The sequence below is a fragment of the Hemitrygon akajei genome, chromosome 10 (genome assembly GCF_048418815.1).
Source record: "Hemitrygon akajei chromosome 10, sHemAka1.3, whole genome shotgun sequence".
Classification (NCBI taxonomy): Eukaryota; Metazoa; Chordata; class Chondrichthyes; order Myliobatiformes; family Dasyatidae; genus Hemitrygon; species Hemitrygon akajei.
Genome location: NC_133133.1, coordinates 72,089,619 through 72,116,570, shown reverse-complemented (window position 1 = coordinate 72,116,570; position 26,952 = coordinate 72,089,619). Strand labels below are relative to the sequence as shown.

The 26,952-nt window shown below is 44.1% G+C and overlaps 1 protein-coding gene across 4 annotated transcripts in view; it reads left to right on the top strand.

Moving 5' to 3' along the window:
- Positions 1-26,952, top strand: part of LOC140734466 (5-hydroxytryptamine receptor 2A-like) — a 380,090-nt gene that overhangs the window by 211,607 nt on the left and 141,531 nt on the right. Inside the window, exons 4-5 of one of the 4 annotated variants that reach the window (XM_073058450.1) lie at positions 7,748-7,883; positions 12,462-12,591. The exons of the other annotated variants lie outside the window; for them this stretch is intronic. The gene's annotated coding sequence lies outside the window, so the exon portion shown is untranslated. The remainder of the gene's footprint in view (positions 1-7,747; positions 7,884-12,461; positions 12,592-26,952) is intronic. 4 annotated transcript variants of the gene reach the window in all.

Genomic DNA, 26,952 nt, shown 5'->3' with positions numbered 1-26,952 from the left:
GTGCAGTTATAATTTTCACGTAGTGCCATAATTCGTTAATTAAAAGATTAATGAGCTTGACTTGTATTTTGAGCTGATATTATGGTAAAGTTATCTAAAAGATGAGTGTCAGATGTTTGGACAGGAGCACAATTTCAGTGCTTGCCATAGGTGCTATTTTCTGTAGATATGCCCCTGCATAGGTGATTTTAACTTTCCACACATTGACTGGGACTCCCATACTGTAAAAGGGCCAAATGGGATGGCGTTTGTCAAATGTATTCAGGGAAGTTTTCTAAGTCAGCCCAGAGAAGTCTCAATGAGAGAGTATATGAAACTTGATCTGCAGACAAGTACAAAATGTTGTACTTCAGTATGACCAACCAGGATAGATCTTACACAGGGAACAGTAGGGCACTGAGGAATGTGGAAGAGAAAAGGGATATGGGAATACAGGTACATAATTCATTGATAGTTGCATCACAGGTAGATAGGATTGTAAAGAAAGCTCTTGGTATATTTATCTTCATAAATCAACTTATTGAGCACATGAGATATAATATTACATTGAAGTTGTATAGGACATTGGTGAGGCCAAATTTGGAGTATCATGTGCAGTTTTGGTCACTTACCTAAAGAAAAGATGTAAATAAGTTTGAAGGAATACAGAGAACATTTGCAAGGATGTTGCTGGAAATGGAGGACCTGAGTTATGAGGAAAGATGAATAGATAGGACTTTATTCCTTGGAATGTAGAAGATTGAGGGAAGATTTGATAGAGGTGTACAAAAGTATGAGGGGTATAGATAAGAGTAAATGCAAGTATGTTTTTTCCACTGAGGTTTGGTGGGACTTCAAATAGAAATCATAGGTTTAGGGTGAATGTTGAAAAGTTTAAGGGGAACATGAGGGGAAACTTCTTCACTCAGAGGGCTGTGAGAGTGTGGCATGAGCTGCCAGCACAAATAGTGCATGTGAATGTGATTTCAATGTTTAAGAGAAATTTGGATAGGTACATGGATGGTAGGGGTATGGAGGGCTATGGTCCCAGTGCAGGCCGATGTGAGTATACGTTTTAAGTTGTTCGGCACAGACTTGATGGGCTGAAAGACTAGTTACACGCTGTACTTTTCTATGACTTCAAGTCTGCCAGCTGTCAGACTGGACCCCTCCCATCTCATTCTTATGCTTATTTCTCCAAACTATTTCCCCTCAAATGCACATCAATGTCCTACTGGTTCTCCAGTTACCCACAAATAGCAGGGGCAATTTAGAACAGCCAATTAATCTGCCATCAATATTGCGCTATTTGTGTTCACCTTTGGCACTAAATCAGCAATGAAGCTGATTTTACATTGAAAATATAGCCAGCTGTCCAAACATGCACAGAATGTTGTGCTTACAACCAATGTCAAGTTTTTTCCTTCAAATCTGTCACATGAAGACCATATAATCATAGACTTTATTTCCGTGTTGTTAATCTTTCATGGAATATTGAACATCAGGATTTAACTGCTTCACAGATCATTTTCTGGGAAATCTAGACTTTAGAGATCAGTTGAAATGCGCACAGATTGACTGCTGCACCTCAATGCACTGTCTTCAATTCAGTGAATATTTCAGACTGGTTTGTGCAAATGAAAATAAGGCAATCACAGAAAACATCAGTCCAAAGAAAAGAGTAAAGAAATGTATTTTGGTGCTGTTAGCCACTAATTACAGAAAATATTTAGCATAAAATCACATCAAGAAAACATGACAATAAGACATGTGAAAATGGATTGAAATGCAATACCAAGAATTAGGGGATTTATATAAACATTTACAGAAGTAATGGTCTAGCCCCCCCCCCCCATATAAACACAAGGGATTTTGCAAATGTTGGAAATTTTGAGCAACACATGCAAAAAGCTGGGGATACACAGTCTTTGTTTTGAGTCAAGACCCTTCATCAGTACTGTCTATCTAACATATTGCTAACTCTATCACTGTGGACAATACAGCAAAATAAAAACAATGTGAAAGAAAGGCATGCTTCAGCTCCGGAGTCTGTGGTTTTATATTTATGTCCGAGCACTATATCATTTAAGAAAACAGTGAGAAAACTGGTGAAAGCTTGTTATTCTATATTCAGTCCTCTTGGAGTGAAATGTTCCCATCTATGTATGACCCAAAATATTGAAAGATATGGCAGGGTCGAAAGGAATGATTACTGTATTCACCTACTGCTGACATATCTGAAGCAGCTTTGCATCTTTCAGATGTTGTAGTTGCAGTGAATGGAATCTAAGACTTCATTGTTATCATCAATATTCTGCAATGAATTTTGATCTGCCCACTCCATAGAGATCATAAGGCAAAAATTAGCACCCAATCCACAAGTAAACTACATTTTACAGCAGGATAGTATTCATTTTATGAGTCCAAGTAAAACTGGAAACTTACTAAGACTGGAAAATACAGCTCCATGGCACCCATTCCTTGTCTCCTGCAGTCACAGCTAACACGTGTGCAGACTTGGAAGATTATGAAATCAGCTAAATGACAAGTTTCATATTCCCTTCATTTTCTTATGACATAGAAGAAGGATATTTGGTCCACTAAGTTGATGACACCATCTGCCACATTCCTCCATCTATTTCCATACAACTCTTGTGTCCCCATTATATCCATACGTATTATTCTATAATTCATCCACTTTATGGTTACCTACCTTATAGTTATGCCCTTCCCTTGGACAACATCGGTGGTTTGGAGAGGGGAGACTTGCAGCTTGGGCAACTGCCAGTCTTCCATACAACCTTGCCTAGGCTTGCGCCCTGGAAACCTTCCAAGGTGCCAATCCATGGTCTCACGAGACTAACGGAGGCCTACAGTTTATTTACATGATCTAATTAAGCTACTAAGCAGCCCTTGGGATGTGGGAAAAAAACTGGAGCAATGGGTAAAATTCACACAGTGACAGGAAGAGCAAATTCATCACAGACAGCACCAGAGATCAAAACTGAACCTGATTACTGGAGCTGTGTGACAAAGGTCATCTGTTGAGGCAAACCTTCAGAATGAGGGTTTTGAGGTGACTGGTGCGAAGGACATAAAGAGATGGCTGGCAGGGTCCTCTAGAACTATGCAACATGAGGTGACAACTGAGATGCTGTTCCCAGGTTGCAAGATACAAAAGGTCTTGGTTTCTGAGTGCACGTTCATGCATCTTCAAACATCAATGCATACAAATTCCATCACTTCCCAATTAACAATCTCTAAATGAATTATTACATTTGGTAATGATTAAGGATGGACCACAAATTAAGGTCCTGGACTTGGGTGTGTGGTGGGAGGTGGCGAAGGCTAATTTCAATTACATCTGACAGGACCTGGAAGCAGTATGCTCAGAGCAATTTCTTGTTGGTAACGCAGACATTCACAGGTGTAATAGTGAAAGTTCAGGTCCAATGTGTTCCAAAGAAGGTGAAAGGAATTCCTGGATATCAAGGGATAAAGCTGGATCAAGAAAATGAAAATTGTGGTTTGAATAGTGTATGGATTTGACAACACAATGGTAAGGACCTCGAGATCATTGAGAAACTGAGGGCTTTGGTGTATAAATCTAAGGATCCCAGAACATCGTGGTACAAGAGATGAAATTATTCATAAGATGTATGAGATTCACTTGCTGAGGCATAGAATGGAAAAGTGGGACAACCATGGTGAAGCATTATTGAACAGTTGTCAGACACATACCGAGTACTAATGGCAGTAAAGTTCACTATACAGTAACCTGACGGTGGTGAATCTGTGGAATTTATTGGTGTAAGTAGTTATGGAAGCCAAGTTATTGGTCATATTTAAAGTGGAGTTTGACAGGTTTTTGATTAGTAAGAGTGTCACAGGTTTTGTGGAAAAGATGGGAGACTGGGGTTGAGAGGAACAAATTCTGCTCCAATGCCTTATGGTCTCATGGTCTTATGATAGGTTGATTTCTGGTAAATGTGGTTAGTATAGATGAGTGAAAAGTTCAAAATAATTTTTATTATTAAAGTACACCTATGTCACCATATACAATACTAAGATTCATTTTCCTGTGGGAATACTCAGCAAACCTATAGAAGAGCCTGCGCCATGCAACAGTGAGAATAGGAATAGGATGAGGTGGAGGATAAATGCGTGGCTGAGGGATTGGAGCAGGGGGCAGGGATTCAGATTTCTAGATCATTGGGACCTCTAGGGGCAGGTGTGACCTGTACAAAAAGGACAGGTTGCACTTGAATCCTGGGGGACCAATATCCTGGCGGGGAGGTTTGCTAAGGCTATTGGGGAGAGTTTAAACTAGAATTGTTGGGGGGTGGGAACCGAACTGAAGAGAGTGGAGAAGTGGAGGGTGGCTCACAAATAGAGAAAGCTTGTAGACAGTGCTAGAGGGAGGATAGGCAGGTGATAGAGAAGGGATGCGCTCAAACCAAAGGTTTGAGATGTGTCTATTTTAAGAGAAGGAGTGTTGTGAACAAAGCGGAGGAGCTTAGAGCGTGGATCTGTACTTGGAGCTATGATGTTGTGGCCATTACAGAGACTTGGATGGCTCACGGATTTTAGAAGTTTGAGAAAGGACAGGGAGGGAGGCAAAAGAGGAGGGGGCATGGCACTGTTGATCAAAGATAATGTCATGGTTGCAGAAACGGTGGACACCATGGAGGGATTGTCTATGGAGAACCTGGTGGGGCAAATCCTGAAGCTCTTGTACCTTCTACCTGATGGCAGCAGCGAGAAGAGAGCTTGACCTGGGTGGTGGGGATCTCTAACGATGGATGCTGCTTTCATACGACAGTGTTTCATGTAGGTGTGCTCAATGGTTCAGAGGGCTTTAACCTTGATGTACTGGGCTGAATCCACTACCTTTTGTAATGCTTTCAGCTCAAAGGAGTGAGTGAGTGAGTGTGTGTGTGTGTGTGTGTGTGTGTGTGTGTGTGTGTGTGTGTGTGTGTGTGTGTGTGTGTGTGTGTGTGTGTGTGTGTGTGTGTGTGTGTGTGTGTGTGTGTGTGTGTGAAATTTATTTATTTATTGAGATAAGTGCAGAATAAGCCCATCCAGCCATTCAAGCCACGCTGCACAGCAATCCCCTCCATTTAATCCGAGCCTAATCACAGGGTAATTTATAATACCCAACTCTCCTCCCACCAATCGATGTGTCTTTGGACTGTGGCTGGAAACTGGAGCACCTGGAGGAAGAACACACAGTCAGAGGGAAACGTACAAACTCTTTATAGGCTGCAGAGGGAAATGAACCCAGGCGGCTGGTACCATAACGTATTGTGTTAACCACTACACTACTGTGATGCCCCAAATGACCAATACTCTGTATATCTTCTGTGCAGACAGGTCTCTATTTGAGATTGAAGGAAAACATTGAGCTTAATGTGACAGCTAATTATATGAACTTCATTTTCTCTGTAGCCCTCGATGTTCTAAGCTGGTCCTGTACACTCATGACCATCATGAATCAGAAACTGCTTTAGAATCAGGCAAGAAGCCATTCTTGAAATGTTGAGTGTGTGCCTTCAGGCTCCTGTACCTCCTCCTTGATGGTAGCAATGAGAAAAAGGCATGTCCCAGGTGATGAGGGTCCTTAATGATGGATGCTACTTTTCTGAGGCATCACCTTTTGAAGGTGTCTTTGATGCCAGGGAGGCTAATGCCCATGATGAAGCTGGCTGAGGTTACAACTTTCTGGAACTTTTTCTGACCCTGTGCAATGGCCCCTCCATACTAGACATGAGGAAACCAGTTAGAATGCTCCACATTATACATCTCCAACACCACCACACTGAACACGGGGCCCCCCAGTGCTGTGTGCTCAGTCCACTGAGTTCGAATTACATCATCAACTTCGCCGATGACACAACCATAGTGGGTCTCATCTGCAAGAACGATGAGTCAGCATACAGAGAGGAGGTGCAGTGGCTAACGGACTGGTACAGAGCCAACAAACTGTCTCTGAATGTGAACAAAACAAAAGAGATGGTTGTTGACTTCAGGAGGGCACAGAGCAACCACTCCCTGCTGAACATCAACAGCTCCTCGGCAGAGATCGTTAACAGCACCAAATTTCTTGGTGTTCCCCTGGTGGAGAATCTCACCTGGTCCCTCAACATCAGCTCCATAGCAAAGAAAACCCAGGAACATCTCTATTTTCTGCGAAGGCTGAGGAAAGTCCATCTCCTACCCCCCATCCTCATCACATTCTACAGGGGTTGAATTGAGAGCATCCTGAGCAGCTGCATCTCTGCCATCTTGGACCGCAAGACCCTGCAGCGGATAGTGAGGACAGCTGAAGGGATCATCGGGGTCTTTCTTCCTGCCATTACAGACATTTACACCACACGCCGCATCTGCAAAGCAAACAGCATTGTTAAGGACCCCACGCACCCCTCATACAAACACTTCTCCTTCCTGCCATCTGGTAAAAGGTACCGAAGCATTTGGGCTGTCACGACCAGACTGTGCAACAGCTCCTTCCCCCAAACCATTAGACTTCTCAATTCCCAGAGTCTAGACACACACACACACACACACACACACACACACACACACACACACACACACACACACACACACACACACACACACACACACACACACACACACACACACACACACATACTACTCCCTTTGCAATTTTTGCTTATTTCTTTCTCAATTCCTGCTTAAACATTGTTTACATTTATATAATTTATTATTATTTTGCAATTTGCCCTTTACTGTGTCTATTGTCTTGTTTATTAATTATTGTACTGTCTTGCACTGTTTTGTGCACTTTATGTGTCTGAAGTCTAATGTAGTTCTGTGTTGTTTCATGTAGCACCATGGTCCTGGAGGAACATTGTTTTGTTTTTACTGTGTACTGTACCAGCAGTTATGGTTGAAATGACAATAAAAGCGACTTGACTTGACTTGATCTGTAGAAATTTGTGAGTATCTTGGTGACATACTAATTCTCCTCAAACTTCTAATGAATAGAGCCATTGTCATGCCTTCCTTGTGGTTGCATCAATATGTTGTGCCCAAGGATAAATCTACAGAGATGTTAACACCTAGGAACTTGAAACTGTTCATCTTTTGCACTTCTGATTTCTCGATGAAGACTGGTGTGTGTTCCTTCAACTTCCCCTGCTTAAAGTCCAAAATCAATTCTTTGGTCTTACTAATGTTGAGTGCAAGGTTGTTGCTGCAATAGTACTCAACCAGCTGATCTATCTCACTCCTGTATGCCTCCTCATTACCATCTGAAGTTCTGCTGACAATAATTGAATTGAATTGACTTTATTACGATGGGGTCTTTTAAGAGACTTTTGGATAGGTACATGGAGCTTAGAAAATTAGAGGGCTATAGGTAAGCCTAGTAATTTCTAAGGTAGGGATAAGTTCAGCACAACTTTGTGGGCCGAAGGGCCTGTATTGTGCTGTGGGTTTTCTATGTTTCTGTGATTCCCTGAATGTTGTCCAGTCCACTAACTCAAAACAGTCTTGTAAGCACTGCTCTGCCTTCTTGAGCATACCCTCTTGGTCCTCACTACTAGTACTGCCTATACACAGGGAGTAGAAGTACAACCAAGTGATTGGGCTTTCCAAAGTGTTGGCATGGGTGGCACAGTAAGTGTTCTTGATGATGGTCTAACAATGGTCAAGTACATTAGCTCCTCTGGTTTCAGAGGAGATATGTTGGTGGTAGTTGTTCCGAGATGTTTTCAATCTGACCTGGTTGTATCTCCCACAGTGAGAGGGAAAACATCAAGGCTCACAGTTTCCTGCCAGCTGATTATGTTGCTCAGCTCCTCCAGTGCCTGCCTGACATTGACCTGTGGTGGACTGTAAACCACTACCAGGATAATGGTGGAAAACTCCCTCGTCAGGTAAAAAGGATGACATTTGACTGCTAGATATTCCAGGTTAGGTGAGCAGAACTGAAACAGACCCACTATGTTTGTGCACCACAATGAGATAAGCATAACGTATATTCCACCTCCTCTGTCTTCAAAAGCCTGAGTTGTCCTGTCTTTGTGGAGAATGGTGAAGCCATTGAATTGCAGTGCTGCATCTCAAATGGCAAGGGATGGCCATGTTTCTATGAAGCTACGTACACAATTTCTGAAGTCTAAACACAAACAAGAAAAAATGTGCAGATGCTGGAAATCAAAGCAATACACACAAAATGCTGCCCCTGATGTCTCTCTAGTAGAGCATCTTGCTCTGAGGTCTTCAATTTTATTTTCCAGATACTGTACATTTGTCATCAGGGCAGTCAGGAGTGGAATTCTACGGCCTATCATACCTATAAAACAGCATGGTGTCTCTACTTCCATTTTCCTAAAGGGGAACTGCACTCATGACCTGAATCTGCTGTCTGAGGTTCATCGATTTTGAGTACCAATAGATTTTCTAAATATCTTAAAACGATGTTGCTTACTGAAGTACCCATGGCTGTGATGGTGAATTTCAGCTGCAGTGATCCAATATAGATTATATGATAATTCCCATCAGAGCTGCACGCCAACAGTTGCCACTTATTCGTGCCATCTTAATGGAAGTGACATCTGATGCATGACTTCTGGTAACTCACTAGATCATCCTTCTCCACCTCAGTGGTCCACCTGCTTAGTCCCCTTCCACTAGCTGCAGAAAACTCATGGCCAAGAAGATTTCCTCCTAAGTTAGAGGCTCTACCTGCCTTTTACAACTGTAGTTGTTGACTCCCCTCTAAACTGACACTAAGATTTCAGGCATCCCTCCCCATTTGCTCTGAACAAATTGGACTTCAGATTCCTCCCTCTCTGCTGTCTGCTTTCTGTGTCAGCTGTTTAATCCTTTTTTTAATATATGAAAAGTTCTGAATTCTGAATGATATTCAAGTGGTCCAACATAGTATGAATTGTTTTAAAGGGGTTTCACATTCAGAGGGTTTTCAAGTAGAAAGTCAGATCCAATGGCCTTATACATTTGCACTGATGTTCCACTGCTTCCTTGTGTTAGATATGTGAGCACAAACTCTATCACTTTACAAAGCAGTGTGGTGAAAAGTTTTCCTCAGAATTGTTCACTGCCTCAGACTTTACATGAACCTGTAAATAAATATCCACAGAAAGCTGCTGGAATTCACAACACACACAAAATGCTGGAGGATCTCAGCAGACCAGGCAGCATCTATGGAAAAGAGTTCAGGTGACGTTTCAGGCCGAGATCCTTCAGCAAGACTGACCGAAACATCGACTGCACTCTTTTCCATAGATGCTGCCTGGCCTGCTGAGTTCATCCAGCATTTTGTGTGTGTTGCTTAGATTTCCAGCATCTGCAGTCTTTCTCTTGTTTGTGACTAGAATTCACAATGTGTTTTTGTAAGTGTGACTTTTTAAACTCCAAACTTAATGTCATCTTTTAATTAGAATTGATGTGGTCAGCATGCCAGTCAATTCATGGATATATGTTTTCAATTCCAAAAATCAAAGGATTAAGCAAAACAATGAGTGTTTTAGATTACGTAATAATATACCCAATAAATGAAAAGCTTGCTTCACGATATCACTTACATTGATTCCAGGAGTTAGGGCCAATGGATTTCAGTTTGGATCCATTGTTGTTTTGCCATCATATTAGCTTCAATAACAAAATATAAAACAGTATCTTGTCAAATACACCACAGGCTGGATGCAGGTTACTGTTCTGTCACTACATCATGAGTGTATTTAACCAACATGGGAAAGTGGGTTAGGGTAGAATTAGTGTTCAAATAGGTGGCCTGATGGTTAGCAAAGGGATGTGGTGAACCAAAGGGATTGTTTTCTTGTTTTATGACTCTATACACAAACTACTCTCCATGACCATAATATATAGGAGCAGAATTAGGCCATTTGGCCCATCAAGTCTGCTCCACCATTTCATCATGGCTGATTCATTTTCCTTCTCAGCCCCAATCTCCTGCCTTCTCCCTGTATCCTGTCATGCCCTGACCAATCAAGAATCTATCACAGAGCAAAAGTTCCAAACTCCTAACCACCCTGATGATATCTCCATTTAGTGTTTATGTTACCAGTGCATTGGATTCACAGTCATTGAAAACAGAATTGAAACCTCAGAACACATAAAGTAAAATGTTGCCGATCCTTGTTATCTAAAATCTATGCAGAAAATGGCAGAAGCATCTTTTGAACTATATAGCATTTTTAAAGGAAGGATACCAGTTGTTGTTTAAGGAGGATCCATTTCCAACTAGTGCAATTGAGTTCCACATGTGTCACATCTTCCCACTCTTTCAGTTCTTTCTGATTTCTACAGATTTCCCTCTATGACTCACTGGTCCACTCATCCTCCCCACTCATCCTTCCCCAGCCAGTGTCACTTCCCCTTGCATCATCAGAAGTGAAACACTTGTCATTGCAGCAACTGATGTTGCAGAGAGTTCAGAGAAGATTTACGAGGACAATTCCTGGAAATGCAGGGACTTACGTATGAGGAGTGTTTACTGGCTGTTGGACTGTATTCATTAGAGTATAGAAGAATGAGAAGGGATCTCATAGAATCATTTTGAAAGTTGAAAGGGTTGGACAGAGTAGATGTGGAAAGGCTGTTTCCCTTGTTGGGTGAGTCGAGGACAAGAGGCCACAGTCTTAGAATTAGAGGGTACCCATTTAAAACAGAGATGAGGAGAATTTTTTTTTTTTAGCCAGAGGGTCGTGGATTTATGGAATTCGTTGCCACATACAGCTGTGGAGGCCCGATCATTGAAGGTGGTTAAGGAAGAGATTGACAGGTATCTAATTAGTCAGGTTATCAAGGGATATGGGGAAAAAGCCAGAAACTGGAACTGGATGGGAGAATAGTTTAGCTCATGGTGGAGTGGCGGAGCAGACTCGATAGGCCGAATGGTCTACTTCTGCTCCTTTGTCTTGTGATCTTGTGATTTTGTGAGCTGCCCATCAGAACCTACACATCCCAGTCCAGGTGAGGAAGACGTTCATTTGCACCTCCTGCAGTCTTGTTTATTGCATCTGGTTCTTTTGTTGTGGCCTTCTCTACATCAATGAGACGAAGCAAGGAGATAGAGCACACATTTTCTCTCCCTCTCTGAACGTCATCTTGAGCTTTCAATTCCAGTCATTTTAACTATCTTCCTCATTCCTGCAATAACTTTGGCTTTCTCCACTGCCAGAGACAAACCTGAAGAACACCACCTCACATTTACCTTTGGTAGCCTAATCTAATGGTATGAATTTCAGGTAACCCACATCCCTGTGTTCCTTCCCCAACAGATACCACCACCACCCCAATAGTTCTGCCAGATTCTCTCTTCCTTTGTTCATATTTTTTATTTCTCCTCTCCCTCCACCACTACCTAGATTTGTTACCTTCCTTCTTTCCCCACCTGATCCTCTGCCCATCACCCACATCCCATCCACATCATTTCATCTCCTTTGGTTCATCTTTCCAAACTCTTCCCCATCTCATCCCATTGCCCATTATCCTCCATCTAATCCCACTTATCACATCTTATCTTTGGCCTCTATCTTCCCCCTCTCCTCCTGCACATGGCCCCATCAGCCCATCATCCTCCACCTTACTTGATTCTGCCTATCACCTAGTAGCCCCTGCCTCACCTGTCCCTCTCATCCCTTTATACTGGTTACACTCTCAGTCCTGATGCACGCTCTTGACTTCAAACACCAATCATCCCTCAGCCTCCACAAAGCCTACCTGATCCACTGAGTTCTTCCAGAAGCTTGTTGCTTCTCTCTCTCTGGATTCTAGCATGGTGTCTGAATTTGTACTGAAGCCTGGTAAAGTAAGGAGAGCATGGAGAAATCCATTTCATTGAATTGTAAACGGATATTATAGTTTGATAAGTTACTCATATTTGGGAGTAAGGTCATAGAGTCATAGGAAAATGGAACACAGAAGTAAGCTCTTTGGTCCGCTGAGTTTGTACTGATTATCAACCACCCATTCTCCCTAATTTCTCGCTAACTCCTCCTACCGCAGACATGCACACTAGGAGAAAACCACCTACCAATTATCCTCCCGAGCTGCTTATGTTTTGCATGTGAGAAGGAACTGAAACACCCAGAGGAAACCCATGTGGTCACAGGGTGAAAGAGCAGATGCCACACGCACGCCACGCAACCCAGGACTGAACATGGGTGCTCTACCAGCTGCCAGAAGACAATTTATATTTACTTTACAAGCTGGTTTAATCTACTTGAAATGGTAGTGGAAGAAACATTAATATTCTAACTATAAAACTTATATAGTTATTCGGAAACAGTAGGACACAATGACTTCTAAAGACCTGGCGCAGATATAATCAGCTAAGTGAATATCTCATGTGCTGTTACTCTGAGATTCAGTCAGTGATTATTCATAATGACTACAGGCAGTTAACATTTTAGATACTTTGGTAATGAGTATGTAGATAGAATATTAACTTGTCTTTTTCCTTTTAGGACATCATGCAAAAGCAGATCCGTTTTTGCAGTTCTCCTTTGATGGAACACTGATTCAGTGAACGAAGGGAAATAATATTGTATGAAATAATAGGACATGACTAGAGGTAGCTGGCTGTCATTTTGACAGGTAATTCAATCATTAAATGTGCCGTGTGTTTCTGTTTGTTACCATAGCAATAAAACTTTGTGCCTTTGCAATCTAATACGTCTTCACAAAATTATTTAATCTGATGCATTCAAATCATTTGGAGTCATTCAATCATTCTTTAATTACTATCACGTAATTCTGGAGATGTAGGATTTCGGAAATCAAGGTAATAAGAGAAACCCTGAAGGATTAATGAAAGAGATTAGGTTTCAGACAAAAACTGCCAAAGGCCAAAACGATAAAAAAAAGATAATTTTCCCCAGAAATAAGGTGGAACAACAGACTACAAGGTGTACCAACCAACCTAGTGGATTAGTGCAGGCACAAGGATTAGCACAAGGACTTCAGACTTTAGACACAGTCCCATCATCGCTAGCAAGCACAATCACCAGTGACACACATAATAGTAGCAAGACTGGACAGAGAGGTCACAGTAAAGAGAGCGCAAGCTCCTTGATCCAGCCTGCCTGACTTACCATATATTTTTATTAATGTAGTAGTTGAACTGCAACCAGGCGAAGTGAGCTACCTTTTCAATCATGTCTGCACTCAAGATTGAAAAGGCAGAACTTCATGGAAGTTCTTCAGAGTTGGATTGAAACCAATCACTGGGCAGGGTTCATTAGAAAGGGTGAATAAAAATAACTCAAGTGCAAGCAGAGGGCCGTTGTGGCGAGTGAGCCAGAGCTGGAGTGGCTTTGTCTCATCAGACTTGGGTGATATCAGGCTTAGATGAGGTAAAGTATCTGACACGTTTCTCTTTTTGTTCCTAATTCTTCATTCTTCATCTGTTAGGGCATAGTAGTACAGTGAGAATGCCTCTAGGGGTGAGATGTGGGGTACACCAAGCTACAGCTCCCACAGAGACCGTATTAAGGAACTGGTGCTGCAGCTCGATCTCCTTCGGCTTATACAGGAGATTAAGGAGGTGATAGATAGGAGCTACAGGGAGATAGTCACCCTTAGATTGCAGGAGACAGGTATCTGGGTGACTGTCAGGAGAAGGAAAGGAAATATACAGCTAGTTCAGAGTAGACCTGTGGCCATTCCCCTCAATAATAAGTATATCACTTTAGAAAGTTATGGGGGGGGGGGGGCGACCTACCAAGAAGGAGCCGCAGTGACTGGGTCTCTAGCTGCTGAATCTGGTGCTGTGGTTCAGAAGAGAAGAGGGGTGAAGAGAACAGCAGAGGGAATAGGAGATTCCATTGTCAGAGGACCAGAGATGAGATTCTGTGGACATAGAACATAGAATAGTACAGCACATTACAGGCCCTTCGGCCCACAATGTTGTGCCGACCTTCAAACCCTGCCTCCCATATAACCCCCCACCTTAAATTCCTCCATATACTTGTCTAGTAGTCTCTTAAACTTCACTAGTGTATCTGCCTCCACCACTGACTCAGGCAATGCATTCCACACACCAACCACTCTCTGAATAAAAAACCTTCCTCTAATATCCCCCTTGAACTTCCCTCCCCTTACCTTAAAGCCATGTCCTTCTTGTACTGAGCAGTGGTGCCCTGGGGAAGAGGCGCTGGCTGTCCACTCTGTCTATTCCTCTTAATATCTTGTACATCTCTATCATGTCTCCTCTCATCCTCCTTCTCTCCAAAGAGTAAAGCCCTAGCTCCCTTAATCTCTGATCATAATCCATACTCTCTAAACCAGGGAGAATCCTGGTAAATCTCCTCCGTACCCTTCCCAATGCTTCCACATCCTTCCTATAGTGAGGCGACCAGAACTGGACACAGTACTCTAAGTGTGGCCTAACTAGCATTTTATAGAGCTGCATCATTACATCGCAACTCTTAAACTCTATCCCTCGACTTATGAAAGCTAACACCCCATAAGCTTTCTTAACTACCCTATCTACCTGTAAGGCAACTTTCAGGGATCTGTGGACATGTACCCCCAGATCCCTCTGCTCCTCCACACTACCAAGTATCCTGCCATTTACTTTGTACTCTGCCTTAGAGTTTGTCCTTCCAAGGTGTACCACCTCACATTTCTCTGGGTTGAACTCCATCTGCCACTTCTCAGCCCACTTCTGCATCCTATCAATGTCTCTCTGCAATCTTCGACAATCCTCTACACTATCTACAACACCACCAACTTTTGTGTTGTCTGCAAATTTGCCAACCCACCTTTCTACCCCAACATCCAGGTCGTTAATAAAAATCACAAAAAGTAGAGGTCCCAGAACAGATCCTTGTGGGACACCACTAGTCACAACCCTCCAATCTGAATGTACTCCCTCCACCACAACCCTCTGCCTTCTGCAGGCAAGCCAATTCTGAATCCACCTGGCCAAACTTCCCTGGATCCCATGCCCTCTGACTTTCTGAATAAGCCTACCATGTGGAACCTTGTCAAATGCCTTACTAAAATCCATGTAGATCACATCCACTGCACTACCCTCATCTATATGCCTGGTCACCTCCTCAAAGAACTCTATCAGGCTTGTTAGGCACGATCTGCCCTTCACAAAGCCATGCTGACTGTCCCCGATCAGACCATGATTCTCTAAATGCCCATAGATCCTATCTCTAAGAATCTTTTCCAACATCTTTCCCACCACAGACGTAAGGCTTACTGGTCTATAATTACCTGGACTATCCCTACTACCTTTTTTGAACAAAGGCAGAACAAGGACTAGATTTTCCACTTCACTTGTCACCCATGGTTCCTTCACCCTACCATTCTTTATCTTCCTCACCGGGACAAATTTATCCCTAACATCCTGCAAGATATCCCTAAACATCGACCACAAGTTCATAGTACATTTCCCAGCAAAAACATCATCCCAATTCACACCCTATCCCTAAACATCGACCACATGTCCATAGTACATTTCCCCGCAAAAACATCATCCCAATTCACACCTGCAAGTTCTAGCCTTATAGCCTCATAATTTGCCCTTCCCCAATTAAAAATTTTCCTGTCCACTCTGATTCTATCCTTTTCCATGATAATGCTAAAGGTCAGGGAGCAGTGATCACTGTCCCCCAGATGCTCACCCACTGACAGATCTGTGACCTGACCCGGTTCGTTTCCTAATACTAGATCTAGTATGGCATTCTCCCTAGTCGGCCAGTCAACATACTGTGACAAGAATCCATCCTGGACACACTTAATAAACTCTGCCCCATCTAAACCCTTGGAACTAATCAAGTGCCAATCAATATTAGGGAAGTTAAAGTCATCCATGATAACAACCCTGTTATTTTTGCACCTTTCCAAAATCTGCCTCCCAATCTGCTCCTCGGTATCTCTGCTGCTACCAGGGGGCCTGTAGAATACCCCCAGTAGAGTAACTGCTCCCTTCCTGTTTCTGACTTCCACTCATACTGACTCAAAAGAGGATCCTGCTACATTACCCACCCTTTCTGCAGCTGTAATAGTATCCCTGACCAGTAATGCCACCCCTCCTCCCCCGTTTTCCCCCTCCCCCATCCCTTTTAAAGCACTGAAATCCAGGAATATTGAGAATCCATTCCTGCCCTGGTGCCAGCCAAGTCTCCGTAATGGCCACTACATCATAATTCCATGTATGTATCCAAGCTCTCAGTCCATCACCTTTGTTCCTGATGCTTCTTGCATTGAAGTACACGCACTTTAGCCCTTCTAACTTACTACCTTTAAACCCTTTATTCTGCTGCTCTTTCCTCAAAGCCTCTCTATTAATTGGATCTGGCTTTACTCCATGCACTTCTTTCACTGCTCTATCGCTCCAGGTCCCATCCCCCTTGCAACTGACATGATAGAGACAACTGTGTGGCATGTTGTCTCCCAGCTGCCAGGGTCAGAGATGTCTCGGATCGGGTCCATGGCATTCTAAAGGGGAGGGTGAGCAGCCAGAAGATTTGGTACATAATGGCACCAATGACATAGGTAGAAAAGGTGAGAAGGTTCTGAAGAGAGATTTTAGGGTTCTGGGTAAAAGGCTGAGAAACAGAGGTTCCATGGTCATGATGATAATGATGATGGCTTCAAGGACAATGGAGTGACCTCACCAGGGCACGAGCCTGGGTGGACACCCTGGGAAGCCCAGTTGTCAAGATCCCCCTCTCGATCTCACCAGTTTAGTCTAAAGGGAAGTGAGGCAGTATGTCTGGCACCAGCTTGGCTGCAGGAGCTGCTGAAAGGATGTTCAGTGACGTCCAGCCGCCTTAGGGGCTCCACTCTGGATTTGCTGTCTGGGTTTATTCCCGTAGCCTTCACCCATCATGAAGCTGCCCACAAGGCAGTGGGGCTATTTACCCATAGCTGGAAATCGGCTTCACAAGCACCAGAGCGTGAGCACATGCCAGAGGGCATGTGTGCTGCATGTACAGGGGCCAGACCTCCTCCTGGTCTTCTGTCATTCAGCCCGATTCCAAAAGAAGCCCAGTTTCCATGTGTTGCTAGCAAGGAGGCATTACATGAGGCTTGCTGTTGGAGAGGCAGGGAGAGACTTGCGCATTCAGCTCTCTGTTTCGCGAGACCGCGAGACTGCTAGCCAGCAGTGGAAGCTGAGAGCAAGAGAGACAAGCACTACCCACTACACTACCACACAAGATGAGTCACAACAACCATTTGACATCTCAGGAACACTGCCCGTGCCTCGCCTCAGTGAGGGTAAGAATAGGATAATTTGGTAGGTGAGTGTGTGGCTGAAGAACTGGTGCAGGGGGCAGGGGGCAGGGGTTCAGATTTATGGATCATTGCGATCTTTTCTGGGGAAGGTACGACCTGTAAAAAATGGATGGGTTACACATGAACCTGAGGGGGACGAATATTCTTGCAGTCAGGTTTGCTACACTTGTTCGGGAGCGGGTTAAATGAACTTGGCAGGGGAATGGGAATGGGAGTGAAACTGCTGAGGATGAAGGAAATAAAAACACAAAATGCTGGCAGAACTCAGCAGGCCAGTCAGCATCTATGGGAGGAGGTAGTGACGACGTTTCGGGCCGAAACCCTTCATCAGCACTGAAGAAGTTCAGTTCACTACTGAGGATGAAGGAGTTGGTTTAACAAACACAGGCAGTGTGTAATGAGACTGCTAGCGAGGGCAGACAGATAACGGCAAAATTGCAGTCAACAGCATGAGTTGCAATGTAATTGGCAGTAAAAAATTGAAAAGGGTGAGTACAGGACTGAAGATGTTATATTTAGAAACATAGAAAACCTACAGCACAATACAGGCCCTTCGGCCCACAAAGCTGTGCTGTACATGTCCTTATCTTAGAACTACCCAGGCTTACCCATAGCCCTCTATTTTTCTAAGTTCTATGTATCCATCCAGGAGTCTTTTAAAAGACCCTATTGTTTCTGCCTCCACCACCACTGCTGGCAGCCCATTCCACGCACTCACCACTCTCTGCGTAAAAAACTTACCCCCGACTATCTCCTTTGTACCTACTTCCAAGCACCTTAAAACTATGCCCTCTCGTGCTAGCTATTTCAGCCCTGGAAAAAAGCCTCTGACTATCCATACGATTAATGCCTCTCATTATCTTGTACATCTCTATCAGGTCACCTCTCATCCTCCGTCACTCCAAGGAGAAAAGGCCAAGTTCACTCAACCTATTCTCATAAGGCATGCTCCCCAATCCAGGCAATATCCTTGTAAATCTCCTCTGCACCTTGAACGCACACAGTATACGGAATAAGGTAGATGAACTTGTTGCAGACTGGCATGTATGATGTTGTGGGCATCACTGAATCATAGCTGAAAGAATATTATAGCTGGGAGCTTAATGTCTAAAGATACTCATTGTATTGAAAGGACAGGCAGTTAGGCAGAGGGCGTGGTGTGGTTCTGTTGGTAAAAATGAAATCAGATCATTAGAATGAGGTGATGTAGGGTTGAAAGGTGCTGAATTGTGTGGTTAGAGCTAAGGAACTACAAAGGTAAATAGACCCTGATGGGAGTTATATACAGACCCCCAAATAGAACTAAAAATGTGGTCTACAAATTACAATGGAGATTAGAAAATGCATGCGATAAGGGCAATGTTACAATAATCATGGGAGATTTCAATATGCAGGTAGATTGGGCCAATCAGGTTGAAGATTGTGGAGGCATTAGTAGTGATCTTCCAAGAATCAAAAGATTCTGGCGTAGTTCCAGAGGAATGGATAACTGCAAATGTCATTCCACTCTTCAAGAAGGGAGAGAGGTGGAAGAAAGGGAATTATAGGCCAGTTAGTCTGGTCTCAGTGGTTGGGAAGATGTTGTATTTAATTGTTAAGGATGTGGTTTTGGGATACTTGGAGGCACATGGTAAAATAGAGCATAGTCAGCATGATTTCCTCAAGGGAAAATCTTCCCTGAAAAATTTATTGGAATTCTATGAAGAAATAACAAGCAGGATAGACAAAGGGGAATTGGTGGAAGTTGAATTTTTAGAAGGCCTTTGACAATGCTTAACAAGAGCTGATGGTATTGCAGGTAAGACACTAGCATGGATAGAACATTGGCTGATTAGCAGCAGGCAAAGAGTGGGAATAAAGGGGGCCTTTTCTGGTTGGCTGCCTGTGATCATTGGTGCTCCACAGGGGTCTAATGACTTGGATGAAAGAATTGATGGCTTTGCGGCTAAGTTTGGGAATGATATGAACGTAGATGGCGAGTCAGGTAGTTTTGAACTACAGGGCTATAAACCTGACTTCAGTTGCAGGGAAGTTGCTGGAGGGAGTTATGAAGGACAAGATTACTTGGATAGTCAAGGCCTGATCAAGAATAGCATGTTTTATGCATTGGAGGTTGATACATTCTTGAGTGATAAGAGGACTTAAACTGTTATAGGAAAGCTGGCAGCATTGGGTTAAAAGAATCTGCAATGATTGAATGCCAGGGATTAACTGATGGGCCAAATGTCTCTATCTTTCGGTCTTGTGGTCAATTGTGATGGATACTAACATGAATGATTTTAGGTGTTTCCTCTTGAATTTCTGTATGTCTTTTATATGATATTATATGATACAAAAAAAAACAAATGCGTCCAGTTTCTAAACATTCTTATTTAATTTAAATTCTTGGCTCAGTTTTAAATTGGAACTTACTGCTCTTAATCATCATGGCTTGGCTTCACGAACGAAGATTTAGAAAGGGGGCTGCCCGTGTCTGCTGCAGGCTCGCTGGGACTGACGAGGCCAATACGGGACAGGCAGACCCGGCCGCAGCAGCTACAAGGGAAAACCTGTTCTGGGTTTTGGTGCTGCTGCGTCACGGTTCTTCCTCCTTCTCCTTTCATCCTCAAGGCCAGCCCTGCGTGAGTTCTCAAAGGAGGAGACAGGCTGGTGAATGGCGTGTCGACAGACCTCACGATCGGAGTCTGGAGTAGACTACTGGTGATGGTCAATGTGACAGGCACCAAGGGATTTCTTCAGAGAATTCTTGTGCCTCTTCTTCAGTGCCCCCCACCCCCCGCATGTCACGGTGGCCAGTGGAGAGTTCGCCCTACAGCACAATCTTGGGAAGGCGATGATCCTCCATCCTGGATATGTGCCCGTTCAGCGCAGCTGCGTCTTCAACAGCATGGCCTCGATGCTGGTGACATCCGCCTGTTCGAGGACTTCGATGTTGGTGGCAAAGTCATTCCAGTGGATGTTAAGGCTGGTGCGGAGGCAGCGCTGGTGAAAACACTCAAGGAGTTGTAGGTGGTGACGGTAGGTGACCCACGACTCGGAGCCGTACAGGAGGGTGGTCAGCTGATCTTTGTGCCTTTCTTTAGATGCTTGTTGTTCCAGACTCTTTTGTACAGCCTGCCGAATGCACTGTTTGCCTTTGGCAGTCCATTGTCAATCTCTTTGTCGATCTTGGCATCTCCAGGTAGCTGAACTGGTGGACTGTCTTCAGTTCTGCCTTGCCGATGGTGATGTGGGGAGGGTGGTAATCTTCCTGAGGCGTGGGCTGATGGAGAACTTCTGTCTTCTTCGAGCTGACTTCCAGTCCGAAGAGCTCGGCAGCCTCTGCAAAGCAGGATGTTATACGCTGCAGGGCTCTCTCTGTGTGGGCAACGAGGGCAGCATCGTCGGGGAAGGGCAGCTCTCAGATGAGTTGCTCCAGTGTCTTGGTGTGGGACTGTAGTCACCTCAGGTTGAACAAGCTGCCATCAGTGCAGTATCGAATGTAGACACCGTCCTCATCATCAAGGTCTTCTGTGGCTCTGTCTGCTGAAGAAGATGGTGAAGAGAGTCGGCGCAAGGACACAGCCTTGCTTTACACCATTGCTTATTGGGAAGGGCTCTGATCGGTCATTGTTGTGTCTGACTTGGCCACGCTGATCTTCATGTGGCTGGAGGACCATGCTGAGGAACTCTAGGGGGCATCCCAGTCGTTCCATGATTTGCCACAGACCTTCCCTGCTCACAGTGTCGAACGCTTTGGTAAGGTCGACAAACGTCATGTACAGTCCCCTGTTCTGTTCCCTACATTCTCCTGGAGCAGCCTGAGAACAAATCAGTGGTGCTCCTGTTGGCTCTGAAGCCACACTGGCTCTCTGGGAGGTGTTTTTCTGCAATGATGGGCACCAATCCATTCAGGAGTACTCTTGAGAGGATTTTTCCTGCGATGGAGAGCAGAGTTACCCCCCGATAGTTGGAGCAGTCAGATTTTTGCCCCTTGTTCTTATACAGGGCGATGATGCTGCATCACGGAGGTTCTGTGGTAGCTTGCCTTGCTCCTAGCAGCAGACAAAGAACTCATGGAGCATGCTTCCAAATCTCTGGTGGGATTCAGCTGCTCTGTGGCCTTGACAGTCTCTTCTAGAGTTGGAATCTTGTCCAGCTCTGTTTTCTCTGGCTGTTGTTGGCGCTGAAGAGAGTCTGGAAATGTTCCTTAATAGAACATGAATAAAAAGATCACCAGCCATGAGCCCTTTAAAATCAACTTTAAAATCCATGCATACTTTGTGTAGTTAATGGGATAGAAATGCTATTAAAGACAATGAAGAGAATCTGGACAAGCTAGGAACTCTGATGTCAATCACACTACATGGAATTTACTTGTCGTGCTGCACATACACGACAAAAGGAACTGTTACCACAGTTGCTACCAGTGCAGCACGTAATCTGCTACCTGCAGGAAGTGCTGGATTTTCTACAGACCTGGGAATTTGACAGTGAGGAGCAGGTTGCAAAATTTTATTTCAAGCATCCAAGACATTATTCTTCCTCTTATCTAACCATGTACCACATAACCCATTGGTCAATAGTAAATTGAAGAATAATCACTAATAAAATGCACACAATAACTTATTTTTAACATCCTAAAACTGGGATTACAAAACAGCCAAAAGCAGTCTGGAAATATTATGAGAAGTATTGCATGGAGATGTTATGGTAATAGGATGTGCTCTAATGAGGAAGAGCAATTCTGTTGCCAAGAGGTTTAATGTTGATCGGGTACCCAATTGTGCAAAACTGTGACATCATTGTTGTTTACTGTGTGGATTAATTCTGCATATTTATAATTGTTATTTTACAGTGACCTTTTTAACAAGAGTCAGAAGGGAGAATATTGCCTTTATTACTGTTTGCATATATGTAAATATTATTGTAACAGTGTGTCATTTAAATGCTAATCAGTAATTAGCTGTGGAGGCAAAAGTATGGAAGCGTGTTTATGTACCGTATTTTCTTTATATTCTCTGGATCCCAAAATGAGCATAATTACAAAAATAATTCATGTACAGAACATAAATGTACATTTAATGCAAGGTACAAATTTGTTTTAACCTTTTTCATGTACTTTGATATCTGTGGTGTTGCTTCCTGCACTTATATGGGGCTCAAAAATAACATCACCTTTGCTGCCAATTTCCACCCTGGCCCATATCTGATTCTTCCTTTTCTTTCTTAACCTCTCCATCTCCATCTCAAGGGATAGGTGAGTGACAAATATCCATTAAGAGCTCAGACCTCCCATAGCTATTTTAGCAGCACCTCACTAACAAGAGAAAATCTGCAGGTGCTGGAAATCTGAGCAACACACGCAAAATTCTGGAGAAACACAGCAGGCCAGGCAGCATCTATGGAAAAAAGTACAGTCGACCTTTCAGGCCAAAACCTTCAGCAGGATTGGAGATAAAAAGCTGTGGAATAGATTTGAAAGGTGGGGGGAGGGAGAGAGAAATGCCAGGCGATGGGTGAAAGTTGGAGGGAGAGGAATGAAGCAAGAGCTAGGAAGTTGATTGGTGAAAGAGACAGAAGGCCATGGAAGAAGGAGGGTGGGGGGTGGGGGGGTATGAGGAGCACCAGAGGAAGGCAATGACTGAGAAAGGAGATAATATGAGAGAGGGACAAGGGGATGGGAAATGCTGAAGTGGGGGCATTACTGGATGTTTGAGAAATCGAAGTTCGTGCCATCAGATTGGAGGCTAATGAAACAGAATATATGGTATTGTTCCTCCAACCTAAGTGTGGTCTTATACCAACAGTGAAGGAGGCCATGGCTGGATTTATTGGGAAGTGGAATTAAAATGGGAGATTCTGCTTGTTCTGGCAGATGGAGAATAGATGCTCGGTGCAGCATTTCACGTTTCGTCACCCTGTAAACTTATCCCTCAATCTCTCTGAATTATGGAGGGCAGCATGTGTATACATGTCTCTCTCCAGCAGGTTTCATCAAGATCATCATGACTCCAGTATTTCTACTGTTTTTTAATGTTTCTTACTTCTACATATGATTTTTTTGTGTTCTATCACAGAGCAGCAGTGAACCATCTGATTGGGCTATCAGAGTTCTCTTTGGGACCTAGCTGACTTGATCAGCATTTCTGATCTGGCTATTGTTCACGACTGCACTTAATAAAAAAAAAGCAGTCTCCCAATCTATGTTGGGTCTCACTGATATACAGGAGGCCATGGTGACCCCAACAGACTCACAAGTGAAGTGTCTCCTCACCTGGAAGGACCGTTTGGGGCCCTGAATGAAGGTGAGGGAGGAGGTGTAGGGGCAGGCGTAGCACTTGTCCCACTTGCAAGGATAAGTGCCAGGAGGGAGATCGGTGGGGGGGGGGGGGGGGGATGAATGGACAAGGGAGTTGCGTAGGAAGCGATCCCTGCGGAAACCAGAAAGTGGGGGGTGGTGGGGGGAGGTTTGGTGGTGGGATCCAGTTGGAGGTTGCCTCTAACTTCCACCCCACCCTCAAATCACCTGATCCATTTCCAACACTTCCCTTCCCTTTCTCGATCTCATTGTCTCTATCTCCGGAGACAGCTTATCCACCAATATCTATTATAAACCAATGGACTCTCACAGCTACCTGGACTATACCTCATTCCACACAACTACTTATAAAAATGCCATCCCCTTCCCTCAATTCCTCCGTCTCCATCTGCTCTCAGGATAAGGATTTTCATTCTGGAATGAAGGAGATGTCTTTCCCTTCCTCCACCATCAAAGCTGCCCTCAACTGCATCTCTTCCATTTCATGCATGTCTGCTCTTAATCCATCCTCCCGCCACAATACCAGGAATAGGGTTCATCCTGTCCTCACCTGCCACCCCACCAGCCTCCGCATCCAGCACATAATTCTCCGAAACTTCCGCCACCTCCATCTGGACACATCTTTCCCTCCCCTCCACTTTTTGCTTTCCGCAGGGATCACTCCCTAGGTAACTCCCTTGTCCATTCATCCCTCCCCACTGATCTCCCTCCTGGCACTTATCCTTGCAAGCAGAACAAGTGCTACGCCTGCCCCTACACCTCCTCTCTCACCACAATTCAGAGCCTCAAACAGTCCTGCCAGGTGAGGGGACACTTCACCTGTGAGTCTGTTGGGATTGTATACTGTGTTTGGTGCTCTGGGTGTGGCCTCTTGGAGACTGATGAGACATGAAGTGGGTTGGGAGACTATTTCGCTGAGCATCTACGCTCCGTCTGCCAGAACAAGTGGGATCTCCCGGTGGCCACCCATTTTAATTCCACTTCCCATTCCCATTCCGATATGTCAGTCCATGGCCTCCTCCACTGTTGGGATAAAGCCACACTAGGGCTGGAGGAACAACACCTTATATTTTGTTTGGGTAGCCTTCAACCTGATGGCATGAACATCGATTTTTCAAACTTCCAGTAATGACCCCTTATGCCTTCCATTTCATGCATGCCGACTCTTACCCCATCCTCCCGCCACACTACCCATCTCCTTGTCCCTCTCTCATGTCCCTTGCCCACCCATCGCCTCTCTCTGGCGCTCCTCCCCAGCCCTCCCACTTTTTTCTTTCTTCCATGGCCCTCTGTTGTTGCACGGAGTGACTGAGGACACAGGCACGGGGATTGAGTTGGGGATGTTGGCACAGACATGAACGTTGAACAGCAAACTGGAGGAATCTTGACACTGAGCTCTGAGTCTTGACACGGAGACGGGGTTTTCATGGAATATCTTGAAACTGGAGCTGAACTTAGAACTAATCATTCTAAGTGGTGGGGAAATGAAATTATGACATGGGAATAGACCAACAAACTGGCGACTAGTGGTGTGACGCCAGGGTTCTTGTACTGCAGTTCCAGGTGTGCCGTCATCAAAGGGAATTAGCAGTAAATGGGAAATTAAATGGTCAGAATCAAGGCATAATCAGAGTAAATTAGGAGCAAGATAGGGAATTAACAATCGGGACCATGACATCTGTCTCTTTCACCAATCAACCTCCTAGTTCTTTGCTTCATCCCTCCCACTCCAAGTTTCACCTATTGTTTGAGGTTGCTCTCTCCTCTCCCCCCACCTTTCAAATCTACTCTTCAGCTTTTTTTCTCCAGCCCTGCCAAAGGGTTTCAGCCCGAAACGTCGACTGTACTTTGTTCCATAGATGCTGCCTGGCCTACTGGGGTAATCCAGCATTTTGTGTGTGTTAACTGCACCTCATCCTGTTTCCGTAAGGTTTCTGTTCCATTCTCCCAGTTTCTCCACCTTTTGTCAAATTGTTCTCACAATCCATCTGGATACCCAAAAAGTATTTCCAGATACAACAGAAACACAATTACACTTCTTCCAATACATGGCGTTTAATGCCAAAGTTGTGGTCACTTCTACATTAGAGAAACCAAGGCAGATTGGGTGACCACCAGATTGAAGGATTAAGGATCATCTTTATTTACCATGTACATTTACATGTACAGTATTAGGAATTTGCTATGGTGTGTAGGTCAGGGCATGACATGAAACAAAAGACAACATTCCACAATTATAAAATAAAAAGAATTACATAAAACTAAAGTTAGAGGTTAAAGTATGGATATGGAATAAAATGTGCATAAATACATAAATATCTGCATGTACTGATAATGTTCCTTAAAGCTGTCAAAGCTGGAGGAGGAGGGTGGGGTAATGGGGATGAACTTCCTCTAATGGTCTCAATGGTGTGCATCTCAAGTAGTCTCTAACAACCAAGTGCAGCTCCTGATTTCATGTGTGCTTCAGCTACTAAGTCCGGCAGAACTGTTTCTACTGACAGTAGAAGAGGCAAAAGCCGGTAATGACACCTTAAAACCAGATGCTTTGGGCAGATGGGGCTTGTCTATCATGGTTGGAAGCTCACCTAGGAGAAGGAAAACTCTGATCTCAAACCCCCGCTGTCTTGCGGCTATATCCTCTCGTGGGGAAAGCTTCAGGAAAAAAATCTGGAGCTGGAGTCCCTAAGGCAGTGAAGTCAACAGAGACTGGCAACTCCTGCGATGCCCGCGGGTGCCAAACTGTATCAGTCCCTGTGGTTCACTTGGATTCATCAGCTTTGTGGAGTGGGAGAGCGTTCAATGACTTGCTCTCCATATCATACTGCCCGGGCTTGCATATACCTAGACAGCTAGGATGTAAATTCTATGATCGACCCTGACCAGGCCTTGGAACTTGCAATGTAAACAGCATTATAAAAAGTGGTTTACAGTGCAGTTACAGGGGTAATAGATAGAGGGAGATGGCAAACTGGAATGAACTGCTTGAGGGAAGAGACTTCTAGGATGGTGTGAAGCTTTTGTTTTTTATAGGCCTGTAGCACTTTCCAAAAGGGAGCTTTTTGAAAGCACAGTGGGCCGAGTGGGTAGTGTCTGCAAGTCTGCAATCGCTTTCCCTGCCCGATTCTTTGTTCTGAACACACAAAGTGATGGTAGACTGCAGCCAATGACTTTTACTGCTGACCTGATGGTTTGCTGTAGTTATCACGTATTGTGGGAGGATGCTGCGCCGCACCAGTCAGTAACAGCCGATGTGAGGTTGCTCTTTAGGACGCACCGGTATGTTCTGGGGAAGGCAGAATTTTAGCAACTGCTGCACAAAGTACATCCTCTGCCGAGTCTTTCTGTTAATAAAGTGATATGCTTCTTCCACAAGAAGTCCTGTGAAATAATGATGCCCA